General features: G+C 43.1%; 1 long non-coding RNA gene across 1 annotated transcript; it reads right to left on the bottom strand.

Annotated features, from left to right (window-relative positions):
• Window positions 1–5,059: 5,059 nt before the first annotated feature.
• On the bottom strand, window positions 5,060–8,221 carry LOC119863691. Its single transcript, XR_005295708.2, has 3 exons — window positions 8,013–8,221; window positions 6,805–7,013; window positions 5,060–6,509 (listed from the first exon to the last, which is right to left on the bottom strand). It is a non-coding gene; the product is annotated as an uncharacterized LOC119863691 (long non-coding RNA).
• Between the last annotated feature and the right edge of the window lie 8,347 nt (window positions 8,222–16,568).

The raw sequence follows: 16,568 nt of genomic DNA, 5'->3' as shown, positions 1-16,568 counted from the left end.
TATCAGATCTGAGACTATCCAGTCCAATATTGTATTGGACACTGGTTTGCACCAAATGCTTTAGAGGAAGGTTCAACATACCTCCTGGATTCTTAAATCCTAGATTCTTTCATCTTTCCTGCAGATGCTGCCACTGGAGTGCTACAGTGACACAGCCTGCAGTGAGGCACACAACACCGAATTGATATGGCATGTCACCTTGAAGGTCTTCTTGCAGAAAGCTAGAGAAGATCTTGCAAGCTAACCCTCTCTTTTAGTTGGCATGCCTTAGCCACTGAAACTGACATAGCACCTTGTGAGAGGGCATGGTGCCATTTGGACAGATGGGCATGAGGGCCACTATGCCAGAGAACTAGCATGTGTATCAGGTTTGAGTAACCGCGCCTGGATTCTCATCCAAGAATGTCAAAACAACCATTTGGCTAGAGCTCCCACACATATGAATAAAAGGATACACAATACGCCCACTATTACAGCCCAAGCTTGATAGAATTAGAATACTTAGCATTTTTATAGTGTTTGAATGCTCAAAGCACTGAGCAGACAGTATCTAATTAATCCACACAATGATCTGGAGAGGTAAGTGGGCAAATATTATCATCTCCATTTTACAGATGAGGGAAAAGAACAAAAGGCAACAGGATGTGTCCAAAGCCATAGGTGGCAGAGTCAGGATTAGAACTCAGGATCAGCTGACTCAACTCTGTGTTCAGTTCGCTAGTCCACAGTTCCTTCCTAGGCAATAATTTCTGTGGTCCTGAGATTTTGCTTCTGGAGAACTCAAACTGTATCTTGGCTTTCTACAACAGATATTTATTTATTGACCTCAGCAAGATACCACACTACTCTAAAATTCCTGACCAAACTGATTTCTGCAGCCTCTAGAGTGCAGGAACCTGAACACAATTCACCAAGTCATCAGGATCTCTCTGTCCCGGTTTTCTCCACATGGCAGTGTTAGTACAATTCAAGGAGGATTTTTTAAAAAGTTAGGTTTATTGAAACTAGAGATAGGCATAAACCACAATTTGGGATCAATTTTTGGGAAAACTTACACCCAGAGTTGAAATTGACATTGGGGTTGGGAAGGAATTTTCCTCCAGGGCAGATTGGAAGAGGCACTGGGAGGTTTTCGCCTTCCTCTGCAGCATGGGGCACAGGTCACTTGCTGGAGGATTCTCTGCACCTTTAAACCATGATTTGAGGACTTCAATAGCTCACACATAGGTGAAAGGTTTATTGCAGGAGTGGGTGGGAGAGATTCGGTGGCCTGCATTGTGCAGGAGGTCAGACTAGATGATCAGAATGGTCCCTTCTGACCTTAATATCTATGAGACGTCTCTGGACTATTTCTAAATGATATACACATATTATACCTATAACCAGTCAACAGGTTTCTCTCATGTAGTATAATGCAAACACACAGGGCCAGATTCTCAGCAGGTGTAAAGTTGCAAAATTGCACTGATTTCTGTGGAGCATTGCTGATTTATACCAACTGGGACCCTGGCTCAGGAGACTTGATTAGGCAGTGTAGACCCAGGATTGTCTTGTATGTTGTGCAGAGCCACTATGCTCCTGGTGGAGTTTCAGGCACAATTTTGCCACAGGACTCCTCCTGAAGCATATTGATGCACAGGCTGAAGCATGCATGACAGCCGCCATCTTTGCCGACCCTTTGGATTGAACTGGGGACCTCCAAAATTAAAAGCATGAGTCTCCATAGCTTGAGCTAAACAAAGAGACTCTCCTTAACACATTCACATCCTCTGTAGATTGGGCACAAAGCGGGTGGATAACATGCCCTGACCAGTGAGTTATGTGCACTCCCACTTCTATAAGTGGGAGTGCACATAAGTTCTATAAGTGGGAGTGGGGGAGGGATAGCTCAGTGGTTTGAGCATTAGCATGCTAAACCCAGAGTTGTGAGTTCAATCCTTGAGGGGGCCATTTAGGGATCTGGGGCAAAAATTGGGGCTTGGTCCTGCTTTGAACAGGGGGTTGGACTAGATGACCTCCTGAGGTCCCTTCCAACCCTGATATTCTATGATCTATGAACTCCCCCTGTTGGTCAGTGTGGAGCTGGGGGAAACATAATACTTAGGAGACTCTTGTGCTAGGAGGGACATTCTACATTCCAGGGAGCGCAAGGACTTCAACTGTGCCCACTTGCAGAGACGTAACAGTTTCATAATCCACCCTTCATAGAATATCAGGGTCGGAAGGGACCTCAGGAAGTCATCTAGTCCAACGCCCTGCTCAAAGCAGGACCAATCCCCAACTAAATCCCCATCCAGGGCTTTGTCAAGCCAGACCTTAAAAACCTCTAAAGAAGGAGATTCCACCACTTACCTAGGTAACCCATTCCAGTGCTTCACCACCCCCCTAATGAAAAAGTTTTTCCTAATATCCAACCTAAACCTCCCCCACTGCAAGTTGAGACCATTACTCCTTGTTCTATCAACTGGTACCACAGAGAACAGTCTAGATTCATCCTCTTTGGAACCCCCTTTCAGGTAGCTGAAAGCAGCTATCAAATCCCCTCTCATTCGTCTCTTCTGCAGACTAAACAATCCCAGTTCCCTCAGCCTCTCCTCATAAGTCATGTGTTCCAGTCCCCTAATCATTCGCCACAACCCTCCCCCCAGTAGCATAAATGGACACAACCTGCTCCTTAGCTAGCATTATAGAAGATACACTTGTCATTGGGAGCTTTTGTGGAATATAAAAGGTACTGTATCAGCCTAGATGGGTTACTGCACTACTGGTACTTAACCTATGACTTTTGAAACTGTGAGCATAAAAGAAACTCCAAGATTCTGTTCTTGTCTAATAACAGCCCGCTATAATGTTCTTAGATCTCATGCTGCTTCCTTTCCAAGCAGAGAAAGCGAGACTGTAAATAAGTTTAGCAATAAATAATGTATAGCTGTAACAGTGACAAATATTCCAGGAACTTGAACTACAAATAGCAGACAGTTTAGCAAGTAAAGCAAGAGAGTGCTGTGTTTAAAATGGTGAAACCCTGGTCCCACTGTCTTCAACTTGGGGCCAGGATTTCACCCAGGGACACACAAATTTAACCACTGACAACTCATCTTCATTCAGCATTCTGGAAAAAAGAAAAACAAACAAACACCATAGAGGAGGGCCATTTTTCCATCTCGCATTCCTCTACAGCACTGTGATACTCCAATAAAAATTACATTATTTACTCCTCCTAGCCCGTATACATCATTTTGGAAGGGCATAAAGGACATTTAGGTGCCAGGGGAGAATTCCCCCAATGCTGGTACAGCACTGGGCTATCAAGTGTCCCTTTGTAGCTCTGTCAAAAGTCCTAGTGTAGTAGGGGAGCCTGTATCACAGAGCCCTGCTGAGATTCTGGGCTGCAGAGCAGCCCGGAATCTACACTGGCGTGGGGAAGCTGAAACTACACCTTTCAAAGGCTTGCAGAGCAGTTGCTCTGTGCATGCTACTTCAGAGCTCCAGGAGGAATACTTGCTTTTCCACGTGGACTCAGCAGACTCTCTCCTGGGAATTAAAGTACTGCCAGGCCCAGCCACACTTCCCCGCATCATGGGCCAGGGCTTGAAGTCACAAATGTGACTATGGTTTAAAACTCTGCTCATTTTACGTGTTGGACAATTGAGGAGTAGTAATCCTCTGTCTGATTTCCCCACACTCTGACCCAAGAGGCAGATGCTCCAGAATCTCTGGCAATGATCCCCTCAGACTGTTATATTTATATTTATTCTGTGAAACTTCCCCAAGTGCCACCTTGACATCTTGATGATCATAATGGTCCCTTCTGACCTTAGTATCTAGGAATCTATGAAATTAGACGAAGGTTTCTAACCATCAGAGGAGTGAAGTTTTGGAATAGCCTTCCAAGGGAAGCAGTGGGGGCAAAAGATCTATCTGGCTTTAAGATTCTACTCGATAAGTTTATGGAGGAGATGGTATGATGGGATAATGTCATTTTGGTAATTAATTGATCTTTAAATATTCAGGGTAAATAGGCCTAATCCCCTGAGATGGGATATTAGATGGATGGGATCCGAGTTACCAAGGAAAGAATTTTCTGTAGTATCTGACTGGTGAATCTTGCCCATATGCTCAGGGTTTAGCTGATCACCATATTTGGGGTCGGGAAGGAATTTTCCTCCAGGGCAGATTGGAGAGGCCCTGGAGGTTTTTCGCCTTCCTCTGTAGCATGGGGCACGGGTCACTTGAGGGAGGATTCTCTGCTCCTTGAAGTCTTTAAACCACAATTTGAGGACTTCAATAGCTCAGACATAGGTGAGGTTTTTCGTAGGAGTGGGTGGGTGAGTGAGAGAGATTCTGTGGCCTGCATTGTGCAGGAGGTCGGACTAGATGATCAGAATGGTCCCTTCTGACCTTAGTATCTATGAATCTTAAATGACGGGGTAGGGTACAGCCAACCTGAAATTCTTCTATAGCGATAAGAAAGTGCGTTACAGTAGATAATGTGGCTATTGATTAAACTATTTACAACGTCAGGGCTAGTTTTCAGAGGCCGCATGTACCCAAAGTACGCATTTGTGTCTGGACTAGAAAAAATAGATTGTGGGCAACATGCTGGCCAACACATTTTAACTAACAAGTCTTTGCTTCCTGTCTAGCATAGACAGGACAAATCATGTTTAAGAATAACTTAGCAGGTTATGGGCATCCTGCTTTTAAACACAGCCAGTCAAGCCTTCCTTCAGTGCAAACGTTTAAAACCACATTACTTACAATGCCTTACCTAATAGGTTGTGTCTTGAAAACCTGTTTTACTAATCTAGACATGGCAACTGGACTTGTGGACTCTCAACATGCCTGAAGATCAAGCCCAGCTGTAAAATTTCTCTTTATAACTTGTGTAGCAGTGACAATGCATCCAATGCTGTACAATGCATAACAGAGGCAGACTGTGCATTGAAGAGCTGATGGATGCATGCAAGACAAAACTCACTAGGAAATCCAGGGGTTGGGACAAAAAAGGTCTTTTTTACTATTAGAAAAGAGAAACAACAACTCATTTATGGCCATCCCAGCAGAAAGAGTTCGAGGAGATAACTGAATGAAAAAATCGGGGTGGCTTCACCTATTGTATTGCACTAACCCTTTTATTTCAGTTTTACTTTTCCCCTGGGCATTATACAATGGCATCTTTGTTCCATGGTCTTAGTGTTACCATAAGGCTGCACCATACTAACAACAGAGGGGAAAAAAGCCCTAGCCTGAGTCTGGTCCTGAGAAATCAGGGACTGAAATTCTGACTCCCGTCCACCCCTGTGGTTCACAGCCTGACACAGTGCTTGCCTTGTACAGTCTAATATGATGTAGCATAATGCATCCAAAATCATCCCTCCAACCCCCACTCAACATGGGTACCCAGCAGCTGACCTAAAGCTATTGGAGTGCGTGAAAACAGTGCTATTGTGTGACAGTATTTATGAGCTGGCTAACTAGACAGTTGATTTAATGGAGCTCACCTCGGCACACTGTATAGACAATCGCAGAATTGTGACTATACTGGCACTGATATTTCTCCTGTTAAAGGAATGGCTGAACTCATGACAAGGGAAAAATCATGATCATGCTTCTTTAGTACTGCTGCTTCTCAAGTGTGGCTTCGTGGTCCAGTTCCACAATCATTTTCTCAGCCTGCAGGTCCTTGGAAAAGTTAATAATGATATATGCAGGAACTGCCATTGCAGGCTCCTTTCACAGTTTGCTGTATGCAAAGGGCACATTTTAATAGTTGCATGAAATGAAAAATGAGCAGCACGTAAGCCCTGTGCTTTGTCACAAGAAACGAGGTACGGTGGCTGAGCATGCAGAACCATTTAGATCCCCTCCACAGAAATACTGTATACAGTGCTAAAATTTAGCAGGGGACGGTGAACCAGATGCATCATGGATTGGTAATAAGAGAGAGACCTCAGGAGACCAGTGTGAAGGAATGAATGACATCTGGTACCACCTAAGAACTGTTGGGAGCCTGTGTTAAATTTGTTTGGAACCAGATCCTGATCTCTCCAATCATTCTGAGTACCCCCTTATTCCATTAATAGTCCCATTGGGGCAGATTCTACCATCCTTATTCAGAATGAACAGCCCCACTGAGCACCAATGGAATTACTCAAGTAGTAAGGAGTTACTCACATGATTAAGGGTGGCAAAACATTGCCCGTATTCTCTACTGGTGAGGGGAGAATATCTATTTCAGCCTGTAAGGCACAGAGAAAGAGACCGACCATAAAGTCAAGTCCAAACAATATGCCATCCTCATATAGTTACCAGCTCAATGCATCTCTTTGCTTCCCCAAAGCCCAGGTAACAAGATGGACTGTGCAGCACGCCCCGAAGGACAGCAAATTCAAGCAGGTTACAACTTCAAGGTGGGGTAGTAGGTGCCAAAGTTGAGGGCCCATCCCTGAAAGTGCCCTTCAACCGCCACCTCTTCTTTCAGCTGCAGGGACTCCAGCTCAAAACACCTTTGTGGCATAGGAAAAGAGGTGACATCTCAGTTAGGCAGGTCCCAGGCCAGTTAGGGCTTTATATGTCAAAATCAATATCTTAAACTACTGGCAAACCAGGAGGATTAGAACATAATAGTTTAAACAGCAGTATATCATCCACAAAGGCCATAGCCTCACATAGCCTGGCACATATATCATTTACTTCTTTTGGAAACATTTATTAGGCTAAATGAATAAAGGGTAACTGGGACAATCTCCCATTGGGGAAATTTAACAGCATTAACAATGAATTTTCTGAATTCAGTCTTACCTGCAAGTACTGGGACCGTCCTCCAAGATGCTGACAATCTGGGCAGCAGCCAATTCATTCCTTATGTCATCAAATGCAGATATTGGGCAGTACTTGATTGCCTTATTCAAGTCTCATTGTCCAAGGCACACAGGCACAGCTCTCCCTCTGTGCTGTTTCTCTACCACCGTCATAACGTCCTCCCAACTCTATGGTCATAGCAATGATTCCTAATGGCAAAATTTTTCGTCTCTCAGTACAACTGGGATTTTTTTGTAGCACGTGTATTGCAAGACCATGGCATCCAGCCTGAGTTTGTATTCCCCAGAAAGCCTGCCCGCCCTACTCCATAAATACAGCTAGTAACACGAGAGCTGGGAGGTTTCTCCCGTAATTCCCAATTGGATTAGTTTAAGACCACAACTTGCTCTGATGGTGCTTCTTGGTTGATAGGTGCAAAATGTTTAAAATTATAAACTTTTCTTGTGCATGGCTTATCTTCATGACCAATGTCTGTGAGTATGAGTGTGAACCTTAACCGTTTAAGTACTTCCATGGGTAGTACGTTCAATTGGAAACAGGTTCACCAGCTAAACTTACCCCGGCACTATTTCTCACCACTGAAAAACTCTGGGAACACCTGGGAAGCTGCAGCTGAAGCTGTTGCTGCTTCTGCCCATGCCTGGGTGACTGCTTCCACGACACCATCACCGGTGCATCATTGTGGCTGATCATCCAAACATAGATTCTTTAGTATTTGCACATTTCTTTTACTTTACATGTGTGATGTCACTGTCCTTTTGCTGGACATCCTCTCACACTTCCTACAGGCTCCCTCTTTGTTCCCAGGTTTGTATCCTGCCTGCATTCTGTGCAGCAGATATTTTCTTTCTTTGGATACATGACAGCATATAAGAAGTCTTTGCTGCTCTATACCCTGCTATACAAGCTTGGCTCAGGGTGCAGCATAATGCTCTGGAAATATGCCATAAAGGAAAATTATAAAACCCTATGATTCCAGCCCTGTTCGGGACCCTGTGCCTTTAAGATTCCAGACTCAAATTACAAAGCTGTCTAGGGAAACAGATTCATGCTTCCCTCAGCTTTGGTCACTGGGAAAAGTCTATTGGGAAACCCCTGGCAGGGGCCATTCAGTCCTTATAAGACAACAGAAACAAGCAGTCCTATCTGCGGACCACATACAGTCCTCATGCAGAGATGAAACTGACCTCTCCTCCAGCTCTCCTGGCCAATCAGCAGGGCAGGCTCCGAGCTCAACCTGGACTGAGTAGAAAGGGAAAGAGTCCTTCCTTCTTCTCTCTGAGAGTTTCCAAGCCTGAGCTTTGCTAAGCCCAGGTGAAATACATTCACTCCATCTGGTGCAAATTAGGTTCTCTGGAGCGGGACAAGCTCATTACTTGATCTCCCTTGCAGGGAGTCAGCCAGTACTTTACCTGCTCTGCATGGGGCATGAATACTTCATCATACCTGCCTTCTCCATATATGTTGGGCTTGTGCCATTACATATCTCCTACCCATGTTTGCAGTTATATTTATAGAGCATGCTCAGCTCCTGGTTTGTCACCTTTTCAAAAGGCTTTTAGTGAGTTTGTTCCAAAGTGTATCTTGCCCCAACCAGATTATTGCATCAGGAAACAACCAGTCCTTATCCGGGAACTTTAATTCCAGACAGCTGCAGCGGCACAGGAGCTAGTAAACAGAGCTGTAAACAGGAGAGTTTGAGTGGGAGTTCTGGTGGAGGAGAAGGTATTTGTACTTGGTTTTGTATTTTTAGTATTTGTATGTGTGTAGAGGCTTGTAGGGGCTTTGTGCTGGAGGAGAAGCTGAGCCCTGATTAGGGGGTGGGACTTTTCTGATTAGGAGTCCTATAAAGGTAGCCAGCCAGCTAGTCAGGCAATGGCACAGGAGCTAGCAAAGAGAGCTGTAAACAGGGGAGTTTGAAAGGGGAGTTTGTATTGTGGTGTTTGTTTGGGGTTTGTTTTTGCTGTGGGGGGTGGTCTTTTTGGTGTGGCTTGTGTTTCCCAGATTAACAGGATTTAGGTGGGAAGGTGATGACAGATACGGAGGCAGCTGTGGGAGTGACTCCTGTAGTGGAAGATACAATGAGGATGACTGGATGTGGAAGCTGTGGTATGTACATGATCCTGGAGGGGGGACCTGGTAAGAGTTTTTTCTGCATGAAATGCTGTTTGATAGAGGAAAAGATCCGAGGTTTGGAGATGCAGGTGGAAAGTCTTGTTGAGTTTAGGAAGGGGTTTGAGCAGATGATGGAGCAAAGATATGAGGTATCTGAAGGGAAAAGCTCAGACTTACAGATGGAAGCAGGGCTGGGGAATTTTGAGGGGAGACTGGGTGAGGAAAGTGGTCAGTGGAAGCATGTGACTAAAAGAACCAGGCAGAGGAAAAGACGGGCTAGTGAAGGAGAAAAAGAGCTTAGGAACAGATTTGCAGAGTTGGAAAATGAAGAAGGGGCTCAGCAGGTAGTTGCTGAAAGTGGAAGGGCAAGGAAGAAGAGAAGAGAGGCTAGTCCTATAGGAAAAGGGGAAGAGTCGAGGGAGACTACACCAAATATGAGCCCCAGGAGGATACAGGATGGGTTGAAGAGGATTATAAGGGAAAATAGGAATGGAAAGAACTTGCAGCCAGAGGGAACAGGGGAGAGACTGGAGAATAGCACTGTCACCAGGAAAAGGCAGGCCCTTGTGATAGGGGACTCTTTATTGAGAAGAATAGACAGGCCTGTAACCAGAGCAGATCCAGAGAATAGAAGGGTGTGCTGTCTTCCGGGTGCTAAGATACGGGATGTAGACCTGAGGTTGAAAAGGATCCTAAAGGGAGCGGGAAAGAATCCCCTAATTATCCTTCATGTGGGAACAAATGATACAGCTAGATTCTCGCTGGAAAGTACTAAGGGAGACTATGCTAGGCTGGGGAAGAGCTTAAGGAAATTGAGGCTCGGGTGATCTTTAGTGGGATCCTGCCTCTTCCTAGAGAAGGGCAACAAAGGTGTGACAAGATTATGACTGTCAACAGATGGCTTAGGCAATGGTGCTATAAGGAGGGCTTTAGGATGTATGGCCACTGGGAGGCATTCATGGACAGAGGACAGTTCTCTCGGGATGGACTTCATCGGAGTAGGGAAGGAAATAGACTTCTAGGATGAAGGCTGGCACAACTGATAAAGAGAGCTTTAAACTAGGAATTTGCGGGAGATGGTTGGGAGATGTCCAGGTAAACTCCATGCCAGATTTTAGCATTGAGAGGGATGAAGATGAAGTAAGAAAGGATACAGCCGTGGGTAGGAGAATGTATATAAGGAGCGAGCGCAGTGTGGATACTAGTCTAATAGGTGATACTGGCTGTAGAATGACTGCCTAATAGAGTACAAAATGCGAGCGAGGCCAAACAGCAAAAATTAAGATGTTTGTACACCAATGCGAGGAGCCTAGGTAACAAAATGGAGGAACTAGAGCTACTGGTGCAGGAAGTGAAACCAGATATTATAGGGATAACAGAAACATGGTGGAATAGTAGTCATGACTGGACTACAGGTATTGAAGGGTAGGTGCTCTTTAGGAAAGACAGAAACAAAGGTAAAGGGGGTGGAGTAGCATTGTATATCAATGATGAGGTAGAATGTAAAGAAATAAGAAGTGACGCAATGGATAAGACAGAGTCCGTCTGGGCAAAAATTACATTGGGGAAGAAAACTAGTAGAGCCTCTCCTACGATAGTGCTTGGAGTGTGCTATAGACCTCCGGGATCTAATTTGGATATGGATAGAGCCCTTTTTTATGTCTTTAATAAAGTAAATACTAATGGAAACCACATGATCATGGGAGACTTTAACTTCCCAGATATAGATTGGAGGACCAGTGCTAGTAATAATAATAGGGCTCAGATTTTCCTAGATGCGATAGCTGATGGATTCCTTCATCAAGTAGTTGCTGAACCGACTAGAGGGAATACCATTTTAGATTTAATTTTGGTGAGTAGCAAGGACCTCATGGAAGAAATGGTTGTAGGGGATAATCTTGGCTCAAGTGATCATGAGCTAATTCAGTTCAAACTGAACGGAAGGATTAACAAAAATAAATCTGCAACTAGAGCTTTTGATTTCAAAAGGGCTGACTTTCAAAAATTAAGGAAATTAGATAGGGAAGTGGATTGGACTGAAGAATGTATGGATCTAAAGGTAGAGGAGGCCTGGGATTACTTTAAATCAAAACTGCAGAAGCTATCGGAAGCCTGTATCCCAAGAAAGAGGAAAAAATTCATAGGCAGGAGTTGCAAACAAGCTGGATGAGCAAGCATCTTAGAGAGGTGATTAAGAAGAAGCAGAAAGCATACAGGGAGTGGAAGATGGGAGGGATCAGCAAGGAAACTATTGAGGTCAGAACATGTAGGGATAAAGTGAGACAGGCTAAGAGTCGAGACAAGTTGGACCTTGCAAAGGGAATTAAAACCAATAGTAAAAGCTTCTATAGCCATATAAATAAGAAGAAAACTAAGAAAGAAGTGGGGCCGCTAAACACTGAGGATGGAGTGGAGGTTAAAGATAATCTAGGCATGGCCCAATATCTAAACAAATACTTTGCCTCAGTCTTTAATAAGGCTAACGAGGATCTTGGGGATAATGGTAGCATGACAAATGGGAATGAGGATATGGAGGCAGATATTATCCTATCTGAGGTAGAAGCGAAACTGAAACAGCTTAATGGGACTAAATCGGGGGGACCCAGATAATCTTCATCTAAGAATCTTAAAGGAATTGGCACCTGAAATTGCAAGCCCATTAGCAAGAATTTTTAAAGAATCTGTAAACTCAGGAGTTCTACCGAATGATTGGAGAATTGCTAATATAGTTCCTATTTTTAAGAAAGGGGAAAATAAGTGATCCGGGTAACTATAGGCCAGTTAGTTTGACATCTGTAGTATGCAAGGTCCTGGAAAAAATTTTGAAGGAGAAATTAGTTAAGGACATTGAAGTCAAGGTAAACGGGACAAAATACAACACGGCTTTACAAAAGGTAGATCGTGCCAAACCAACCTGATCTCCTTTTTTGAAAAGGTAACAGATCTTTTAGATAAAGGAAATGCAGTGGATCTAATTTACCTAGATTTCAGTAAGGCATTTGATACCATGCCACATGGGGAATTATTAGTTAAATTGGAGAAGATGGGGATCAACATCAAAAGGTGGATAAGGAATTGGTTAAAGGGGAGACTGCAACGGGTCCTACTGAAAGGCGAACTGTCAGGTTGGAGGGAGGTTACCAGTGGAGTTCCTCAGGGATCGGTTTTGGGATCAATCTTATTTAATCTTTTTATTACTGAGCTTGGCACAAAAAGTGGGAGTGAGCTAATAAAGTTGGCAGATGATACAAAGCTGGGAGGTATTGCCAATTCAGAGAAGGATCGGGCTATTATACAGGAGGATCTGGATGACCTTGTAAACTGGAGTAATAGTAATAGGATGAAATTTAATAGTGAGAAGTATAAGGTTATGCATTTAGGGATTAATAACAAGAATTTTAGTTATAAGTTGGGGACGCATCAATTAGAAGTAACGGGGGAGGAGAAGGACCTTGGAGTATTGGTTGATCATAGGATGACTATGAGCTGCCAATGTGATATGGCTGTGAAAAAAACTAATGCGGTTTTGGGATGCATCAGGAGAGGCATTTCCAGTAGGGATAAGGAGGTTTTAGTACCATTGTACAAGGCACTGGTGAGACCTCACCTAGAATACTGTGTGCAGTTCTGGTCTCCCATGTTTAAAAAGGATGAATTCAAACTGGAGCAGGTACAGAGAAGGGCTACTAGGATGATCCGAGGAATGGAAAACTTGTCTTGTGAAAGGGGACTCAAGGAGCTTGGCTTGTTTAGCCTAACTAAAAGAAGGTTGAGGGGAGATATGATTGCTCTCTATAAATATATCAGAGGGATAAATACAGGAGAGGGAGAGGAATTATTTAAGCTCAGCACCAATGTGGACACCAGAACAAATGGGTATAAACTGGCCACCAGGAAGCTTAGACTTGAAATTAGATGAAGGTTTCTAACCATCAGAGGAATGAATTTTGGAATAGCCTTCCAAGGGAAGCAGTGGGGGCAAAAGATCTATCTGGCATTAAGATTCTACTCGATAAGTTTATGGAGGAGATGGTATGATGGGATAATGTGATTTTGGTAATTAATTGATCTTTAAATATTCAGGGTAAATAGGCCTAATCCCCTGAGATGGGATATTAGATGGATGGGATCTGAGTTACCCGGGAAAGAATTTTCTGTAGTATCTGGTTGGTGAATCTTGCCCATATGCTCAGGGTTTAGCTGATCGCCATATTTGGGGTCGGGAAGGAATTTTCCTCCAGGGCAGATTGGATAGACCCTGGAGGTTTTTTGCCTTCCTCTGTAGCATGGCGCACGGGTCACTTGAGGGAGGATTCTCTGCTCCTTGAAGTCTTTAAACCATGATTTAAGGACTTCAATAGCTCAGACATAGGTGAGGTTTTCATAGGAGTGGGTGGGTGAGATTCTGTGGCCTGCGTTGTGCAGGAGGTCGGACTAGATGATCAGAATGGTCCCTTCTGACCTTGGTATCTATAAAGTGGCTCAGCAGAATTCATAGAGTCACATGGCCTATTTACCACTTCAGAGGGCAAATACTGGGTTAGCTTTGGGGGATTTATACCATGCAAACATTGGGTTAGCTCTTGGAGTGACACATTCATCAAGCCTATTGCAACATGCCCATAGCATGTTTTCTCTTGAACTGATGTATCTATACAAGTATAATAGATGTATTTACCTTATCTCCAGCTCAGATTAACACAAAACAGCAATTTTCCTCACTGCCTGTCAGCTTCAGGGAACCTTTGAAAATGAACTCGGCATTCTGCTTGAATTTCTTCCTCTTCCCAAGAAGATTTCTGATTTTGAAGCAGCTGGGCTCCCTCAAACCTTATGGCTGGGTGTTTCTTGGCTGGGTCTGCACTGACTGGACCTTTGGCATCATGTGATGCGTTATTTGTATGCAGCAGGTACACCTAATGAATGAGCGAGAACAAGGCACAACAGCTTTACTGATGATATTCTCAGCAGAAAAGAACTGCATCACAGCAGACAGTGAGCATTTCTAAAAGCTATAACTATTATATATCCAACAGAACCTATTTATCTTTAAATACACATCTGGTGAATCCCAATATTTCTATGACACACTGACCAAGTGTGTCTTTGTCCCCCTCTAGTGGTTGCACCGTACAAGAAGTTTGAGTCGGTTATTACCTTCAAGCCAACTGATCTAGTCCATTTTGTAAATAGCCTGTGACCTATTAGCCTGAAGACCCAGCCAGCTCAAACCTTCTACCTGGTGCATCCACTAAAGGGTGACAATGACACTTGGCCAGTGTGGGACATTTCCAAAATGGTTATATTATTCAGTGTGGTTTGCCCAATCTTTGGAGTGTGAACTAGACAAATATAAATTCCAGAATATATAGATGGTCTTATAAAAGTGCCCCACTTTTATATCATTCTGTCTGCAGCCTCCAAAAGGCTCACTGGGTGAGGCCTATCATAAACTCAGCCATGCCTTTCCGACCCCTCCCAGTTTTGATGTACTGTTCTATTTAAATCTGATGCATGCTGGGGTTACTTGGCTAGAGACATCTCATGCTTCCCAGGGATACCTCTGGTTTGGAAAGTCCCAGAACATGTAGGATTTGAAAAGGTCAATCCAAAGGGTCTGGCAGACCAGACCCTGTGATGTTATCATGGAAGAAAAGGGGCACATGGGCCTAAGAAAAAGGAATTTGAGGCTAGAGAACAGGAATGCAAAACTGCTTGTAAATAAAGCACAGAAGCGGGAATCGGGAAATCTGGAATCTATTCCCAGTTCAAAAACATACATGGCATGTGCCCTTGAACAAGTTAATTAACCTCTCTTTCCCCAACAATAAAACAGGGACCACAATACTTAGAATAACTAGTTCAAAAGGATGTTGCATGGGGTGGTTCACCAAAGTTTGTAATGGGCTCTAAGAATGCAGGATGAAGGATGGTCTAGAAGTGCTAAGTATACAGATAAGAAAGGTGATTCAAGGTTGAGGAAAGGAAGAATCCAATTGGAGATGGAGGAAGGTAGCAAGAGTTTCAACAAGTCAATGTGTCAGGCAGAAGGGTTTGCCAGGGTTCAACACATTGCAGGATCAGGGGTCCAAGTTGGTGGGGGCAGGAGTTATGAATGAGCAGCCAAGCTTTCTGAGTTCTCCAAACCGAAGTGAAGTTTACTAAATTTCCTTTAAATAACTTTAAATTAGCCTTAATCTACTCATTTTGGCTGCATAGTTCTGGGAATTTGGCAACTGCACCCAAACTGCATCAAATATTAATTGCATATTTAAGGAATGAAATGTGTTTCTGGTTTACAAATGATTCTCCACTTTGAGACACAGCCAAATATTAGTATAATTTAGAGCTCCCAGGACTGTGAGAAAATGATCAAGGCTTAATAAAATTAATGTGCAGCTTGCTATTGCAGCTATATATCAAAAGAAATATATATTGATTGATTTTTCCCTAGAATAGCATCTATAATTTACTGTGTTTGAAAAAAAGCTGGTCTTTCAAAAGGTTATGGACAATGTAATGTTTATACCTTTGGACTATGAATTTGTAGCTTTTTTTGGGGGTGGAGAACAAAAAGTCATGGATTCACAAATGTTAAAGTCAGAAGAAACTGGTATAATGATTTATTCTGACTTCCTGTATAATGCAGTCCAAAGAACCTTACCCAGAGATGGTTGCACCAAAGCCTATAATTTCTGATTCAGCCACAGTGTATGTTTTACAAAGACATCCATTCATGAAAATCCACCCATCCCTCAGTGAGTGGTCCCAATGGTTAACACTTATGAGGTGATCATGTTGAGAAGAGGATATCTTGGGATTTTTTTTTAAATACTGTCAAAATTTAATGGGAATTGATTTGTGTCTAAAATAACCTAAAATGTTCTGCAGTTAGAGGAATTATAAAGAAGAAGGGATCTCTCAGAACATGCACCAAGAACAATTCTGAATAAAGACATTTTAGAAGAGAATTATCATAAAATGCCACTGGGACTGCTGGCAGTCAGATTTAAGGATAGGCAGAATGCAGTTCCTGAGGTGAAATTTGGTTAAAGCAGTTGGGATAAAAATACTCCCAACTCTTATATAGAATCTCATGGATTTTTCATAACCACAAATACTCAGGAACTTGTTTTGTCTCAGGAAAAAGCTAAAACCATCACAATCCAGAACCCACTGAAAGCAAGGATAGATTTGCAGGCAACTTCACCTGGGAGCAAATCAGACCTCTGTGAATATAGAGTATAAGGGAAGAATGCCACTTACTGAAGTCACCAACACCCCCATGTCCAATAGGACATGAGATTTCATTTAAGGTCTCACATCCACATCCTGAGCCAGCCTAGCTTAAGATCTGACCGTCTCATTGCCCAATGTGGCCTAACTGCCTGTGTACTGCTTAGCTGGCAAAACATCAGAGTTATTTTAAGAAATGAGAAAAGCTTTTATTGGGTACATGCACATTTACTGGAAAAAACAGTCTTTTTATTGCTGCATATTAAATTTCAGTTTCTACCCTGTCTGAAGTTTTAAATTGGGTACTCATGACAGCACACCGTTTCCAATCGTTATAGTTTCATTCTGTATTTTTTGAGGGAAACTTTTATAAGAGCGTCAGTTTTATCACG

This window comes from Dermochelys coriacea, chromosome 11, assembly GCF_009764565.3.
Source record: "Dermochelys coriacea isolate rDerCor1 chromosome 11, rDerCor1.pri.v4, whole genome shotgun sequence".
Taxonomy (NCBI): Eukaryota; Metazoa; Chordata; order Testudines; family Dermochelyidae; genus Dermochelys; species Dermochelys coriacea.
This window is presented reverse-complemented; position numbering and strand designations above follow the sequence as displayed.